Source organism: Portunus trituberculatus, chromosome 32 (genome assembly GCF_017591435.1).
Source record: "Portunus trituberculatus isolate SZX2019 chromosome 32, ASM1759143v1, whole genome shotgun sequence".
Lineage (NCBI taxonomy): Eukaryota > Metazoa > Arthropoda > Malacostraca > Decapoda > Portunidae > Portunus > Portunus trituberculatus.
In genome coordinates, this window is record NC_059286.1 from 11,173,640 (window position 1) to 11,191,139 (window position 17,500).

Consider the following 17,500-nt stretch of genomic DNA (forward strand, 5'->3'; position numbering starts at 1 on the left):
AGATAAATAAAAGGCAAAAAGAAGAGAAATAATGTTTAAAACCACATACACAGAAAAAGAAATCTCTTAAAGAAAAAGAAAACGAGAAAGAAAAAGAAAGTGATTTAAAAGGCAAAGAAAAAGGAAAAGAACTTGGCGAAGAGTGATATTTCTGGAAGCACATACAATATTCTTAGCGTGACCTTTATGAACTATTGAAAAAGGGAAAGATTGAGGAAAAGAAATACAGGAATATAAAAGAAACACCAAAGATATTTCTGAACCACGAAAAACTGAGTGCAATTTAGAAAGAGGAAATAAGGCAAGTTGGAAGAGAAATAGAAAGGAAATAGTGGCAGTTTGGAATAATTTAAGAAAAGAATGAGAAAGGGCCTCCGTGGTACAGTGGAACCATGCGCGCCTTGGGGTCCGCGGGGTCTCCAAGCACACGGGTTCGAATCCTGTCCACGGCCCGAGTGTAGGTTGGGCTTCCTCACTCGGGGCAACGGTTTCCTAGCGGGTGGACTTTGAGATAGGAGGTACCCCAAAAAGTGCCCCCTTTAGCCCAGAAATTCCCGTGAAAAGCCCACATGGTATAAATGAAAAAAAAAAATAAAGGAAAATAGAATAACAAAAAACAAAGCAGAAAATCATTAGGGAAAGTTTTCATTTTATAGAGAAAAGTGTATGAATAGAGAAGCTAACCGCGGGGAAAGGCAAAATTAAAATATACATCAAAGAAAAGTAATTTTATAGGAAAACATCTAGAAAAATTAAAACTTGGAGAGAGAGAGAGAGAGAGAGAGAGAGAGAGAGAGAGAGAGAGAGAGAGAGAGAGAGAGAGAGAGAGAGAGAGAGAGAAAAAAAACACATATAAGAAAAAATACCCATAAAAAACACAGACAATAAACAGAAAAAAAAACTTTAACCAAAAACAATAAAAAATAATTGAACCCTAAAAATAAATCAAGAAAAAACAAGAAAAAAAAGCAAAAAGGATTAAGAGAAAAACACCAAAAATTCCCAGTGAGGAGTCAAAAGATCCGAGAGAAATATACGGTTTCACTGAAGCTTCAAATGAGGTTTTCGAAGCTTCTTTCTGTGGCTTCTGAGGCGATTGAAGTCAGGCGCTCTCTCTCTCTCTCTCTCTCTCTCTCTCTCTCTCTCTTGGATAATTAAAGATAAAACGTGCAGGAAACTGTGTGTGTGTGTGTGTGTGTGTGTGTGTGTGTGTGTGTGTGTGTAAATTGCACACACACACACACACACACACACACGAGGAAGGAAAAATTTATAAACAAAAATACTCTCTCTCTCTCTCTCTCTCTCTCTCTCTCTCTCTCTCTCTCGACCATTAATAAAATGAACAACAAAAGATATGGCGGGAATAAAGATATGTGTGTACTTTACTCTTGTTTCCTCTTCCTCTTCCTCTTCCTCTTCTTCTTCTTCTTCTTTCTGCTCATGATTTCTCCTCCTTCATATTTTCGTTCCTTTCGTAAATATTCTGCTTCCTTTTTCGTAAATTCTCTTTTGAGTCGTTTTACTATTGTGTTCCTCTTCCTCTATTTCTATTATTCCTCTTCTTCCTCTTCCTTATTCTCATCTTTTATCTTTTATCCCTTTTTCTTTTATTGTTTTGGTCTTCCTTCTTTCTTTATTTGTTTTTTTTTTTTTCGTTTTCCATCTTTGCTATTTTTTCTCACTTTTCCTGCTTCTCCCTCTCTTTCTTCTCTCCCTCCTTTTCCTCTTCACTTGCTCCTTCCTCCTTCGTTATATTTATCCAATTTGTGTGTTACTTTACGCCTTCTTTCCTTCCCTTTCTTCCATTTTCTTTTTGCCTGAATCCATCATCATTTGTTTTCCTCTTCCTCCTCCTCCTCCTCCTCCTCCTTCTTCTCCTGCTCTTCCTTCTTTCTTTCTCCTTCTTCAGTGTCCGCCTCGTCTCATCTCATTCTTTGTTACTCTTGTTTGTTTCCTCTCACTACATCTTTCCTTCGTTATCTCATTTATTTTCGTTTTTCTGTGTTTTTTTCTCTCTATTTCATCTCTTCCAGCATTCATCACTTATCTACCATTTCCTACTCTTCTCTCTTTTCTTCATTATCATATTCTTCCTTGATTGTTTTATTATTTTTATCGTATTTTTCTCTCTTTCCTTCCTCTCTTCTTTCGTTTTTCGGTGTCTTGTGTTTCTTATATTTCTCTTCTTTCATTAGTCATCTCTTTCTCTTACACATTCTCTCTTTTCTATCTCTATTTTTTTATCTTCCTATCTTTCATTTTACATTTTTTTTTTTCATATCTTATTAAATCATGTTTTTCCTGTTTCCTTTTTTTCATCTTCAGCTTCATCTAATTATTATCATTCTTCCCGTTTTCTTGTTTTTATTATTATTATTTCATCCCTTTTCATTGTGGCTTTTTTCGTTTCCTCCATCTATTCTTTCTGTTCCAACATGCATCAGTTACTCCCTAATGTTATCTCAATTTATTCTTTCTTCTCCTTTTCTCCTCCTTTCCCTCGTTCTTCTGCTTTCTCTGAATCCTATTTCTTCATTTTACCTCATTTGATCCCTTCTTCTCCTTTTCTCTTCCTCCTTTCCTTTGTTTCCTGCTTCTGTATCTCTTATCCCTTCATTTTGTCTTAATCTATCCTTTCTTGCGTTTTTTCTTCCTCTTTAGTTTCCTGCTTTATGTTGTTCTTATTTCTTCATTTTATCTCATTCCATCCCTTCTTCCCTCTTTATCCCTTCTTTTCCTTTGTTTCCAACCTTTTGTAACCTCTATATCTTCATTTTATTTCAATTTATTTCCTATTTTTTCTTAAACTCCATCTCTATTTCTTCGTTTTCTCCTTCTTGTAACATCTATTCCTTCACTTTATCTAATTCTATATCTTCTTCTATTTCACATCCCTTCCTTGGTTTTCTGTCTGTTTACTATTTCCTCGTTTTCTCCTGCTTGTACCTTCTGTTTCCTCACTTTATTTCATTCTATCCCTTCTCTTTTTCACGTCCCTTCCTTGGTTTTCTGCCTCTTTACTCTTTACGGCTTGAAACGCGGAGGTAAATAGGAAAGTAAAGGGGGAGTTACAGTGTAAGTCTCTTTGGGCTCTAAACAAGATAGGTAACAGCTGGTTTTTCTTAGAGGCAAGTATCTCTTCCTTAACGTCCTTCACTCTAACCTTCACTCCTCCTCCTCTTCCTTCTCCTTCTCTTGTATTTTGTCCTTTCTTATCCTCGACTTCCTTTCCTTCCTCCTCCATTTCCTAACTAAATTGGGAAGGAGTGACTGGTAGTTAGAGAAAGGTGAACCAAGTGGTAATCAAAGAAATAAGATATTTTCATGATTACAAATGATTACAACTGTTCTCAAGCTGTAAGGTGATTATTCAGATGACATAAGGTAATTGCCTCAGATTGACAGTTTTATGGTGACAAGTGGATAACCTGACTGTGTTAAATTGACAGTCTAAAGGAGATTTTCAAGGTAACAAACGAATGATACAACTGTCCATCTCACATCGATTTAAGTCCACGAGAACAAGGAGATCCTGACAAGTTAAGCTCGCTTCTCACAGGTAAAGGTCAATTGTAAAGGTGAATTGCAAAGACGAATGTAATAATCAAGAGGCAACGGAGATTTTCAAGATGACTGCTGGATACGGTGACAACTCTTCCAAACTCTGATGTAACAGTTTTAAGGTGACAAGTGGAAAAGACAATTGTATTAAAATCTAATGGAGACTTTCAAGATAGATGGATAAGCTGACAATGTTAGGATAGCTGTTTGAAAGAATTGTCCAAGATAGTAACTGCTCTTAAAGGTGATAGTTAAGACAGTTTCAAGGTAACAACTGGATACAGGTGACTGTTTAAAGACGAATTTGAAGATGACAACTGTTCTGAGGATGAAAGATGATGATTAAGATAAGAAGTTTATGGTGAAGCTAAAAGGTAATGATTAAGACAGTTTCAAGGTAACAAATAGGTAAGGGTGACTGTTGAAAGGCAAAACTGAAGCTGACAACTGTTCTGAAGATGAAAGGTGTGAATTAAGACAGTTTCGGCTAACAACTGAATAATGGTGACAGTCTAAAGGAGAATTTGAAGATGACAACTGTTCTCAAGCTGAAAGGTGTTAATTAAGGAAGTTTCAAGGTGACAACTGGATAAGGGTGACAGTCTAAAGGCGAAATTGAAGCTCACAACGTTCTGAAGCTGAAAGATGATGATTAAGATGAAAAGTTTATGGTGACAACTGTTCTGAAGCTGAAAGGAAATGTTTAAGACAGTTTCAAGGTAACAAGTGGATAAGAGTGACAGTCTAAAGGCGAAATTGAAGCTGACAACTGTTCTGAAGATGAAAGGTGTGAATTAAGGAGGTTTCAAGGTGAGAACTGGATAAGAGTGACAGTTTGAAGGAGATTTTGAAGGTGACAACTGTTCTGAAGCTGAAAGATGATGATTAAGATGAGAAGTTTATGGTGACAATTGTTCTGAAGCTGCAAGGCGTTAATAAAGATAATTTCAAAGTAACAAATGGATAAGGGTGACAGTCTAAAGGCAAATTTTAAGATGACAACTGTTCTGAAAATTAAAGATGATGATTAGCATGAGAAGTTTATGGTGACAACTATTCTGAAGGTGGAAAGGTGATGATAAAAACACTTTCAAGGTAACAACTGGAGAAGAATGACACTTTGAAGGCGAATTCAAAGATACCAACTGTTTTGAAGCTGAAAGATGATAATTAAGACAGGTTATGGTGACAGTTGTTATGAAGCTCCAATGTAACAGAGGTGACAACATAAGGGTGACAGTGTGAAGCAAGCAAGATGACAACCATTATAAAGGTCCAAGATGACTGTAATAAGGTGAATAGTTTGAAATGACCGCCTAAGTGAAGGTGAAGGTGAAGGTGAAGGTGTCTGTCTCAAGGTGCCAGTGAAGGTGAAAGCTCCCACACGTGCCCTCAGCTGCTGGCGTCGTACCTCAGTGACTGTGTGACTCACGTGTAAATGGTGTACATAACGGTTATAATACGTACACACGCCTCTGTTCTGTACATACATGCGAGGGTCGGGCCACACATGTAGTGTCTCTGTGTGTACGTGGTTGTTATGTGTACTTGTGTGTGTGTGTGTGTGTGTGTGTGTGTGTGTGTGTGTGTGTGTGTGTGTGTGTGTGTGTGTGTGTGTGTGTGTGTGTGTGTGTGTGTGTGTGTGTGTGTGTGTGTGTGTGTGTGTGTGGATGGGTGGGTGTGTGTGTTAACCATACATGACTAACGTACGTACATGAGCCTGAGTATACATGATAAAAAGTACACATGAATTAGCCCTACATGGCTGCTAGTTAACAAGTACAAGTTGCACACGAGTTTCACATGTGTGCTTCAGTATACACACACGTGCACACACACATGTAAAACTCGAACATGCAACTAACACGTACACAGATAAGAAACGTACATGTAGGTTAATTTTATGTGTACTGAAGAGCATGAAGCATACGTACACGATCCATGTAAGTGTATGTGTGTGTGTGTGTGTGTGTGTGTGTGTGTGTGTGTGTGTGTGTGTGTGTGTGTGTGTGTGTGTGTGTGTGTGTGTTTGTGTGTGTGTGTGTGTCGGGCAGCTGGCATGTGTCCGCATCGAGAAGAAGATAAACTATTTTGCTATAAATGTTTCTATATTATAATAAAAGGCTTTCCATGTGCAGACGCTTTACTTACCTTCCCCTTCCATCCCTCCCTCCCTCCATCCCTCCCTCCCTTCCTTCCTTTCTTCCCTCCCTCCCTCCAGCCCTCAACTATTTCCCTAATCTTTTTCCCCCTCCTCTCTCTGTCTCACTTTCCTTTTTTTTTTTTTTTTTTTACTTCTTTTTCCTCTCATTTTTTTCCATTTCTCCAATTTTTCTCTTCTTTCCTTCCTCTTTCTCTCGTTTCCTTCCTCCTTCCATTTCTCCCTCCCTCCATCCGTCATGTATTCTTCTCGTTTTCTTCTTCCTACCTCTCCGTCTCTTTCTTTTATATTTTCCTTTCTTGTTCTTTCTTTCTTCAAATTTTCCATTCTTTAACTTTTATCCTTCTCTTCTCCTTCCCTCCCTCAACTATCATTCTTCTCCTAATCTCCTTTTCTCCTCCTCTTTCTCCTTCTCTTTCATCGGATCATACTTTTTTTTTTTTTTGCTCTTTTCTTTTCTCCTTTCTTACCAACAGTGTTCTATCATTGTATTCTTCTCTTTCTCCATCTCTCCATAATCACTCCCTTCTTTTCAGCAACACTGGTTTGGGAAGATAAAAACACACAGGTAAATATAACAATGGAAATACAAAAAGATCTCAGGACATGAAAAAAAAAAAAAGCATATCTATAAAGCTCTTCTCCATTGTCCTTTTTTTCAATCAATTCAGGAAAAAAGTACGTATGAAAATAAATGATTGCAGAAATTTATACACACAAGAAAAATATGATAAAAGATATTCAAGAAGTAAGGAAGAAGAAAAGAGAGGTAAAAATAGATAATGCTTGTTGTTATCAGTCTGTCTTTTTATCTTTTATCTTTTTAAATCGTTCGACCAAGAAAAGGGATAGAAAATGAAGTAGGATAAGACAAAAGCACCAGCAAAAATAGTAAAAAGAAGAAGAATAGAAAGCTAAACTATTATGATACAAGAATTAGTATAAAAACTCACACTAAGTACATAATAAAGTGAAAAAGGGCGCACACACATACACACACAAAAAAAAAAAGATCAGATAAATAAATAAATGAATAAATAAATAACATAGAATAAAATTAAATTAAATCAAACAGATGAATAAAGTATAAACAAGACAAATAGAGAAAACAATAGATAAATACGACAAAGGCCAAGACAATAAAGGAGAAGTAAAAGGTTAATACAAAGATGAACTGCACTGGAATTAGATGATGTGATAAAGATAATGTGATAATGTGGCGGTGAAACAAGGCCACGACCCGCCATGCCGAGTCTTTCTCATGCAGATTAAAAAGATACATTTACATAATTGCACTCAACAATCAGGCTAAGTAAAAAAAAAAACTCAATAACTCCGGTGAAAATTAAAAAAAGCAAGAAAAAAATAACAGCATAGACATCAAACAGATATAAGTCACATGCATACACGCACGCACACGCACACACACACGCACACGCACACACACACACACACATACTCTCTCTCTCTCTCTCTCTCTCTCTCTCTCTCTCTCTCTCCCGACGTCCCAAACACGCATAAACACACACACACACACACACACACACACACACACACACACACACACACACACACACACACACACACACACACACACACACACACACACACACACCCCTCCCTCCTCTCCCTAACACACGCACACATAAAATACTCAAAATGAAAGAGTTCTCCCTACATGACTCGCAACAGAAAACGTACACTTGCATTTTTTTCATCAAAGGCAAAAAAAAAGAAAAAAAAACTCCAAATTTGTCACCGGTTCCCACTAACACGAAACCGGTTCAATTTATTTACTTTTTTTTTTCATTGATATTGCGAGTAATGGATAAACCTCTTTGGGAGTAAAAACATTTCCTGAATTAAAATTGAGTCTCTAATGCAAGGAAGCAGAGGTAGGAGAGAGGTGAGGCGAGGTGGCGCAGGCAAGCAGGTAGGAAGGCAGGCAGGCAGCAAGGCAGGCAGGCAGCAAGGCAGGCAGGCAGGCAGGGGGCTTTCATTATAAAAAGTCCAAACAAGGTGAGTGCTTTTTAAACCTGCAATTTACTTTATGGTGTGTTTGTGGTATGGTGTGTGTGTGTGTGTGTGTGTGTGTGTGTGTGTGTGTGTGTGTGTGTGTGTGTGTGTGGTAATGAAGTGTGATGATGTGTGGTGAAGTGTGGTGTGGCTATGGGCTGGAAGCATGAAAAGGACATCATAGTGAGGTGTTGATTTAGTGTACACCGTTTGAGTTTTCATAGCGCTTGTGATAAAAAAAAAAGAAAGAAAACAAACAGCCCTTCATGGTGCAAATAATATACGACCATAGATCATTTTAACAACATAAGAAGGGAAACTATAATAAAACACTAGGCCTACACGTGGCGGTCCCTGGATAAATCACGCCGGCCTATATCCACCTGTCAGACCCGCTCATAAATCTACCTCACCTTCTAAACCTCCATATTGACTCGCCACTAACAACTTCATTACTAACACCTGGAACACGACACTCACTAAACTAAACCTTACTTAATCCTACACAAAATTGAATGACTTAGATAAAGTTTCTAATACTCTCTTTCTCTCATTTTTCTGCCAGTTTAAGCCATTCAGTACCATGGTGTGTTTTCATATTCATTCTGGTTACTATTTGGTGATTTCATACAGCTTCAGAAACTTATATGAGGATTAGAATAGTGAAGAATCTAGCTATTAATCTTCTGACCTCTATAGACCCTTCCTAATGTAAAAAAAAATCGTCTAATCACACCCAAAAACTCAAGGTAGAAATGCGTCCACGTACTGAAGGGGCTAAGCTTTTTAAATCCACAAACTTGCACTGAACATTTACATCAACGCAGTGTAGGAATATTAAGACATAATGCAAATGATGGTGAATAGAAGTCCTTGCTCGGGATTGATTACTAAATTTCTTCCTTATTATTTTCACACTATTTTTTGAGGATCATCTTTACTAATAACTATCAAGCACATTGGAAGTGTTTATACAAGTTTAGTTAGCCTTACTTGTTCGTTTTCATTTAATGTAACTAAACAACTTTTTTTTCTTCATTTTTTCTTGTAGTTATTTTATTTCAATTCTTCTTCTCTAATTCTTCTCCTTTTACTTCTCTTTTTCTTAACTTTCCTACGTAATCAAAAATCATTACGAGAATATAACGAAAATGCGCATATCGAAACTGTTTATGCTCGTATGTTCTTCCTTTTTAAGTTTACTGGCGCTATGATAATTGATTGTAAGGAGACACAAGAGATAAGAGGAAAAACAGAGAGTAAATTTGTCTGTAAGTTACATAAATCTTCACAATAACATAGTGAAAAAGCGCATTGGAACTGTTTATGCAAGTATGTTCTTCCTTCCTTTGTCTTACTGGCACTATGATAATTGATTGTAGGGAGACACAGGACATAAGAGGAAAAACTGGACGTAATTTTGTCTTTAAGTTACGTAAATCTTCACAACAATATAGTGAAAAGGCGCAATGGAAGTGTTCATGGCTAGTCTTCTTAAGCTTACCATAAGGAGACACAAGAGACAAAAAGAAAGAAAACAGAACGTAATCTTGTCTCTAGGTTAGAAATATTCACGAGAACATAATAAAAAAAACAGTCCATTGGAAGTGTTAATGTTAGTATGGTTATTCTTAACCTTACATGCAGAGAGAGAGAGAGAGAGAGAGAGAGAGAGAGAGAGAGAGAGAGAGAGAGAGAGACTACTATAGTATAAATACATCTTAACCTGAAAAGAAAGAAAAAGCAAACATTAGGTGTGTGGAGTTTGTGGTGTTTTGTGGCTTACCTTTGTGGCTTACTCAGTGTTTCCTGACGGCGATGGGCGGGTCAACGAGTGGACAGTAGACAGCAGACAGCGGCGGTGTGGCGCGGCAGCGGCGGAGAGGCCAGAGTGTGGTGGTGCTGGGATGTAAAGAGGGTGTTGGTGTGTCCTGCCGCCATGGGCAGAGGCACAGGAAGGCTGTCCCATGATGGGAAGGAATGATGTTGTTGTTGCTGCTACTACTGCTGCTGCTGCTCCTGCTGCTCCTGCTGCTGCTACTGGTGCTGCTGCTGCTGCTGCTGTTGCTGCTGCTGTGCATATCGCGTGGTGCAGCCTTTACAATAATGGCCACGTGGATTCAGTATCACACAATCAGCGGTGACGTAACCTTTCTTCCAACAATTCGGAACCCACAAAGAGGAGGTTTGGATTCAGTTTTGTTTTTCCCAGGCATTGTTTGCGCGTCACCAAACAAATACCACGAGAAGCACAAGTGTGAACCCAAACAACCGCTGTGTAGGTGACGCGCTCCGTGTCAGAACACAGGTGACGGACGCACTGACGCTGTGACTGAGCCCTGGCGTGCCGCTAGGTCTGCGCTCCACATAACCTGCACAACAACAACAACAACAACAGCAACATCACCTTCTAAATACTGCTATTAACAGTATTAGTAGGTGTTCTTCCTTCGAAAAAAGGAGCAGCAGGTGACCTGAGGTCAAACTCCTGACACAGGGTGACCTTTTTCATACCGGTCTCATACCCTGTGCTTCCCTGTCCATGTTAAGCCATTGGGCGTGGCCTGTAGCTGCCCTGGCCTGCCTGGCGTGGCGGCGTGGCGGCTTGGCTGTCGGGATGGTCGGCGCCACCTACAGCCAGACGCCTGCCACTAATGAGCAGGGCTGCGAGGCACTGCTGGCCTCCCTCAGGTCCCCTCACCTCGCCACCCCCGAACCTGAAGCAGGCCACAGCCTGACGTCCTACAGTGATGCTCGTCAGCACCTGCAGGAAGGCGGACACCGCCATTTCCCTCCTGAGGACGGCCATCCCGTTCGCCACACAGCGCAGCGTGAAGGGGATTTGGGGTCCACCCAACACCCCAAGGCCACCTCGGCCACCCGGGCAGGGCTGAAGACTCCGATCCACGCACCAAAGCGCTTCCTGGGGAAGGTGAAAGAGGCAGTGCTCGCCTCTCCCTCCCTAGCAGCACCTGGCGTGGAGCGGGACACCCACACACTCCGCTGGGCCACACTCGCCGAGTCACTGAAACAGTTCCTGTGCAGTTTCGTACTGACTACTGTCCGAAAAAGAAAATCCTGATGTGCTGCACTTCTGCACTGAGCAAACATCATGGATGGAGTGACGCAAGCATGCACGGGCGACCTGGCACACACACACACACACACACACACACACACACACACACACACACACACACACACACACACACACACACACACACACACACACACACACACACACACACACACACACACACACACACACACACACACACACACACACACACACACACACACACACACACACACACACACATGAGGGTGTGGCGCACACGCCGCGCACAAAGCCATGGCAGTAGCAAGGCCATTATCATTACTGAGTGTTGACAACACTCTATATCATTCCAATTTTACTTAATTTTCATTTCAGTTTAGTTAATCATATTCCTGCATAACCAACGTAATATTTTAGAAATAAACATAAATTTCGCCAATGATGGATAACATATGGATTAGATAAGGAAATACAATTCACATCTTCGGTACAAATGCATATTTACCAGATAAAGATCGATGTGTAGGTTACGCTTTCACTGAACAGGCAGGAAACAGGTTGGGCTGCGTGACGCTTTCCTCAAGAACCCTTTAAAGAGCTCGGTAAACCCGTTAAGTTATGAAAACTGTTCGTAGAAAGAAACGAGAGACAAAAGAAGGAAAACAGAATGTATTCTTGTCTCTAAGTTACAAAAATAATTACCTAATAAAAAAAAGTCCAGTGGAAGTGTTAATGTTAGCATGATCTTTCTTCAGTAACTTTCCTGACGATACTGAAAAAAAAAAAAAACAGGAAGAAAATCATTGACGGGAGCATAGCAGAAGAAAATAATTAAAAGATACAGGCATCAAAAGAACACTCTTCCAGCAGTGAAAGAGTTAAAGCAGTAATTTCCACCATAAGTAAGTCGGTTAATAAAGTGAAGTCTCTATCTCAGTTAACCATCAGCGTTACCTTTCTAAATCTACAAACACAGAATATTTTTCACCAAGCTTCTGAAAAAAAATATATAGGTAAGGTGTTATTTTTTCCCTTCAATTAGGTCGCGAGGTAGAGTAAAGCCCAGTTGTGTTGTGTGGTGAGGTGTGGTGAGGTGTGGTGCGGTGTGGTGTGGTGTGGTGTGGTGAGGTGTGTTGTGGTGAGATGAGGTGTGTTGTGTGATGTGTTGTGTTGTGTTGTGGTGTGGTGTGGCGTGGTGTGATGTGTTGTGGTGTGGTGTGGTGTGGTGTGTTGTGGTGAGGTGTGTTGTGGTGAGGTGTGGTGTGGTGTGCGTTGTGCTGTGGTGTGGTGTGGTGTGCTGTGCCCGTGATGTGATGTGGTGTGGTGTAGTGTGCTGAGCTGTTCTGTATTCGGCTGTGTTGTGTTGTGCTGGGTTATGGCCGAGGTGAGGTGGTGAAGTGGCTATGAATTAAACCAGGTAATGTTTTATATCGAGAGAGAATAAAGGTTCTTTTATCACACATTCCACTAATTAATTACGAGAAGTGGCTGCGAGGTGGAGCTGACACACACACACACACACACACACACAGAGAGAGAGAGAGAGAGAGAGAGAGAGAGAGAGAGAGAGAGAGAGAGAGAGAGAGAGAGAGAGAGAGAGAGAGAGAGAGAGAGAGAATATACAAAACAAGGGAAATATACCTGGAGCGAGAGCCTTTGTGTATGTATGTGAGTGCATGTCTGTGTGTCTGTCTGTGTGTCTGTCATCACCGGGAGTCATCTGCAAATAAAACGACGATAATACTTTGGAAATATTACCGCCAGTGTTGCCAATATCCACTCACAGTTCGATGTAGATTAATCACTTCTTCCTTTTTCTCTCTCTCTCTCTCTTTTCTTTTCGTCTGTCTTTTATCCATTTCCTCTTGTCTCACTTTCTCTTCGTCTCTTTCTCATCCGAATAAATTTAACTTTCACTTTTTTTTTCTCATTGCACTTGAAGAGGAGGAGGAGGAGGAGGAGGAGGAGGAGGAGGAGGAGGAGGAGGAATGATTGATAACTAGAAACGAGGTAAGGAGAATAGGATGAAATAGAAAGGAGGAGGATGAAGAGGAGGAGGAAACGAGATTGTGAGATGGAGATGGGGAAGAGAGGAGGGAGAGGGGAGGGAGGGAAAAGTGGAGAGGAAAAGCTTTAATCAGTACTGAGTGATCGCTCTCTCTCTCTCTCTCTCTCTCTCTCTCTCTCTCTCTCTCTCTCTCTCTCTCTCTCTCTCTCTCTCTCTCTCTCTCAGGGGACTATTGGAATCAAACGAGGGAAAGAAAGAGAGAGGATGAGATAAGTCATATATCTAATCGAACTGGCTGGATTTCACTCTCCCTTCACTCTCACTTCTCTCATACTCCCTCTCCCACTCACCTCACCCCTCCCCTCACCTCCCCATACCTGCATTACCCTCATTATCACCTCCCATAACAATACGTCACCCAGAGCCTATATTTTTACCCACAAGGCTCATTTTACTCCTCCCATTTCGTCTCCCACAGCCTCCCTTCTCTCATTCTCCTTCATGTATCCTCTATTCACCCGTTTTCATCTCCCACGTATCTCTCTCTCTCTCTCTCTCTCTCTCTCTCTCTCTCTCTCTCTCTCTCTCCATTACGTTTTTTTTATTAATTCTTCTATTCATAAGTCTTTTTTTTAGTTTTTATTTATTTTTTGAGTGTTTAATTTGTAAGTTGTTGTTTATTGTTTCTTTTTTCCGTTTTCTTTTATTTTCATTCATTGGTAAGACGTCTTGTTTCTATTTTATCATCTACAAAATATTTTTCATCTCATTTCGTCTTGAGCCTCAAAAAATTTAGTCTTTTTAACTTTTTTTTTCCTAAACTTTTCTTTTTTTTCATTTCCATTCACTCCAAAAACAGAAAAGAATGTTATCGTTTCAACTATTCGTTTTCTATAAGTTGCCAATAATCTTCCACAAACTGCCGTGATAAGTCTGCCATCTGAGAACACAGGCGTATATTAACCCCTTCAGTGATTTTATACAGCTTCAGAAACACATGTAGAGATTAAAATAGTGAAGACTCTGGCCATTAATCTTCTGACCTCCATAGATCCTCCCCAATGAGAATAAAATTGTCTAATCACACCAAAAAATCCGGAATGAAAATGTGTTCCAGTACTGAAGAGTTTAACATGGCTATTAGCTAATTTTCTAATTCACTGAGTGGTCCACATAATCCAGTTCTGCTCCGAAATGTGCCTTAAAAAAACTGCTTCCCACAAATAATGCTTCAATTGAGTTTCGAAAGGTGGAAGTACGTAGGTTAATCAGAGAGAGAGAGAGAGAGAGAGAGAGAGAGAGAGAGAGAGAGAGAGAGAGAGAACATACCTTTCCTTCGTATCCTCCTTAGTTGACTGATTCATCGATCTATCTATCTATTTATCTATCTATCAATTTATCCATCTATTTTTCTATCCCTTCTGTACACCACACATTCCCTTCCTATCTATCTATCTATCTATCTATTTACCTACCTACCAAACTATCTATTTATTTCTTTACCCCTTTAGTACACCACACATTCCCTTCCTATCCTGACTGACGTGTGAAATCTCCAACTCGTCAGGGAATGCGTGCCCTCAACTTGCCTCACCTCGGTAAGACAAAGACGGGTGATGTGTCTGGCTAAAGGAACACACACAGTCTACTGCCATACCTGAACCCAATGCAACCTTCACACTACTGCAGTTGTTTTTGTGTCTACAGAGTTAGAGAAATGTGTGTGTTTTGTATTAGAGAATGAGGAAGGAGGAAGTGGTAGAAATTAATGAGTGCAAGAAAGTAGGTAATAGATTGATTTTTTTTTATGTAAGAGGAGAAAACTGAACAAATACAAATGAAAGATAAAATAAAATCAAAAGGTCCACTTAGTCGCCAGTTCCCTTACAGATCCGAATTAGCCAAAAAGACCCCTTATAAATGAAGTCAAGTTATAGGAAGTTGGATATACAGACACAGGGAGGCGATAAAGAAATAAGCAAAGGGGAAAATAGTGAGATTAGAAGATGAAAAGGAGAAGGAAGAGAAAATAAGACAATAAGAAAAATAAGTATAAACAGAAAAGTATATCTCATAAAATTGAATATTTCTTTTTATATTCTTTCTATCCTACCTTACCTTGAATATTCACCTCTCTCCCTCTCTCTCTCTCTCTCTCTCTCTCTCTCTCTCTCTCTCTCTCTCTCTCTCTCTCTCTCTCCCTCACCTTTGTTTCCTCTCTTCAAATGAAAAAGAAATCCCTCCATCCTTCCTCTTCAAATAACGTACCGCAATATATCCTCCTCCTCCTCCTCCTCCTCCTCCTCCTCCTCCTCCTCCTCCTCCTCCTCCTCCTCTTCTTCCTCCAGTTCATTAGTTACATCCTCATCTCCTGTAACTCTTCCCTTCCGTCTCTATCTCCATATTCGTCGTTCCTCCCTCCTTCCTCCTCCTCCTCCTCCTCCTCCGCCGCCTCCTCCTCCTCCTCCTCCTCTTCCTCCTCCTCACATAAATTACCTTCCCATCCCCTCCTCTCCCGTCTTTCCCTCCCTCACCCATATCCTTTTTAGATGGGCATCCTCTTCTTCTTCTTCTTCTTCTTCCTCCTCCTCCTCCTCCTCCTCTTCCCAAGCATCATTTCCTGTTCCTCTTCCTCATTCTTCTTCCTTCTCCACTTATGGTGTACTTTTTCACCTCCTTTTCCTCTTCATTTATCCTTTCTCCTTCCTTCTTCATCTCCATCATCTTCTACTGTTATCGTTTCCTCCTCCTCCTCCTCCTCCTCCTCTTCCTTTTCTCCCTCCCATCTTATTTCTCCTAAGTCTTCTCCTCCTCTTCCTGTTTCCTCCTTCCATCCGGTCGGCTTCTCTTCCTCCTCTTCCTTATTCACTCTCACACGCGTCCTCTCTCTTCTCTTCTTCCGGGTTCTTCTACCTCCTCTTCCTCCTCCTCCTCCTCCTCCTCCTCCTCCTCCCTATCATCACATCACATTCCCTCCTTTCCGGCTCCGTGACTGGCGGTGATCAAGAGAGAGAGAGAGAGAGAGAGAGAGAGAGAGAGAGAGAGAGAGAATATTTTTACTCCCCTTTCACGCTTTCCTTCCTCTCCCTTTCTCTCCCCTTCTCTCCTTCGTGCTATTGTCCCCCTCCCTCTCTCCCTGCCTTCCTTATTTCCATCTTATCCTCCTCCTCCTCTTCCTCATCCTCCTCCTCCTCCTCCTCCTCCTCTTCCTGCCATTAGCATCTCATTAGTTGTGTTCAGAGGAAGGTAGAAAACGTTCACAATTTTATAAGGTTGCCTATTGTTGTGTAAAGCTACTGTTTCTGCCACTGTGACGTCATCCTCTTCTTCTTCTTCTCCTTCTTCTTCTTCTTCTTCTTCTTCTTCTTCTTCTTCTTCTTCTTCTTCTCATAACTTTATCATATCGTCTGTTTTGTATTGTTTTGCCATTATTAATTTCTCTTTCTTGTCTCGCTCTTCGTCTTCCTCCTCCTCCTCCTCCTCCTCCTCCTCCTTCTACCACTGTCACTACTACTATTGCTATTACTAATCTTCCTCCTCCTCTTACTCTTCTTCTTTCCTCTCCTCCTGTTATTTTTTCTACTCCTTGTACTATTCTATAAAATTGTTATAATCTTTCTTTTTTTCTCTTTCCATTTCTTATTCTTTTTCCTCCTCCTCTTCCTCCTCCTTCTCTTCCTATTCCTAGATAACATAAAGTTTTCCTGACCGAGTTTCCTTGCATGTATATATATTCTCTCTCTCTCTCTCTCTCTCTCTCTCTCTCTCTCTCTCTCTCTCTCTCAAGGTCAGTAAGAGGTACGAACAATGTCAGAAAGAGAGAGAGAGAGTGAAAAGTGAGGTGAAATTGAGCGATAGTGCGTTTTCCTCCTTATTTTTATCCTTGACTCAGAAAAAACGTGGAGATTTCAAAGTGAACAACAGATAGATGGATATAATGTTCAGTGTTCATGAGTATTTGTGACTGTCGACCACACTGGAAGTAAATGATAATACACCTTTTATTTCTTTATTTTCATGCTTTTTATCCGGAGAAATTATCGGGTATTTGAATGAAGGAGCAATGGATAACTGATTTTCAAGATTAATATTGAGTTGTAACGATGAACTCACTAGGAAAGAAACCTGTAAGCGAGTCGTATTACAAGTTTTTCTTATTTTCTACTTCGTGTTATTGTATCCTGAATAATTATGGGGCGTCTAAATAAAGGAGTAATGGATGGTTCATTTTCAAGATTAATGATGATTTGCAACGTTGAGCTGAATAGGAAAGATACTTGTAAGCGAGTCGTATTGCAAGTTTTCCTTACTTTTTACTTTGTGCTATTCTATCCTTAGGGAATTTTCAAGATTAATGATTAGTTGTAACGTTGACTTCGCTGGGAGAGAAGTTTGTAACAGACTCTTATTGCTTTCGGGGTATTTAAATGAAAGAATAATGGATAATTCGTTTTCAAGATTCATGATTGGATGTAAAACTAAACTCACAAAGAAAAAATTTTGAACTGAGTCATATTACGTTTTCCTTACTTTCTACATCCTAATCAACAAAATATATTAGCATTTACAAAACTCACCAAATTGACAATGATGGTTAAGTCAGTTTTAATCGAGAGCAAACCTTTATAACGACCAATATGTATAAATGTCAACATGTCAATTCATTAGGACAGGAATATGGGACGAGGAGATG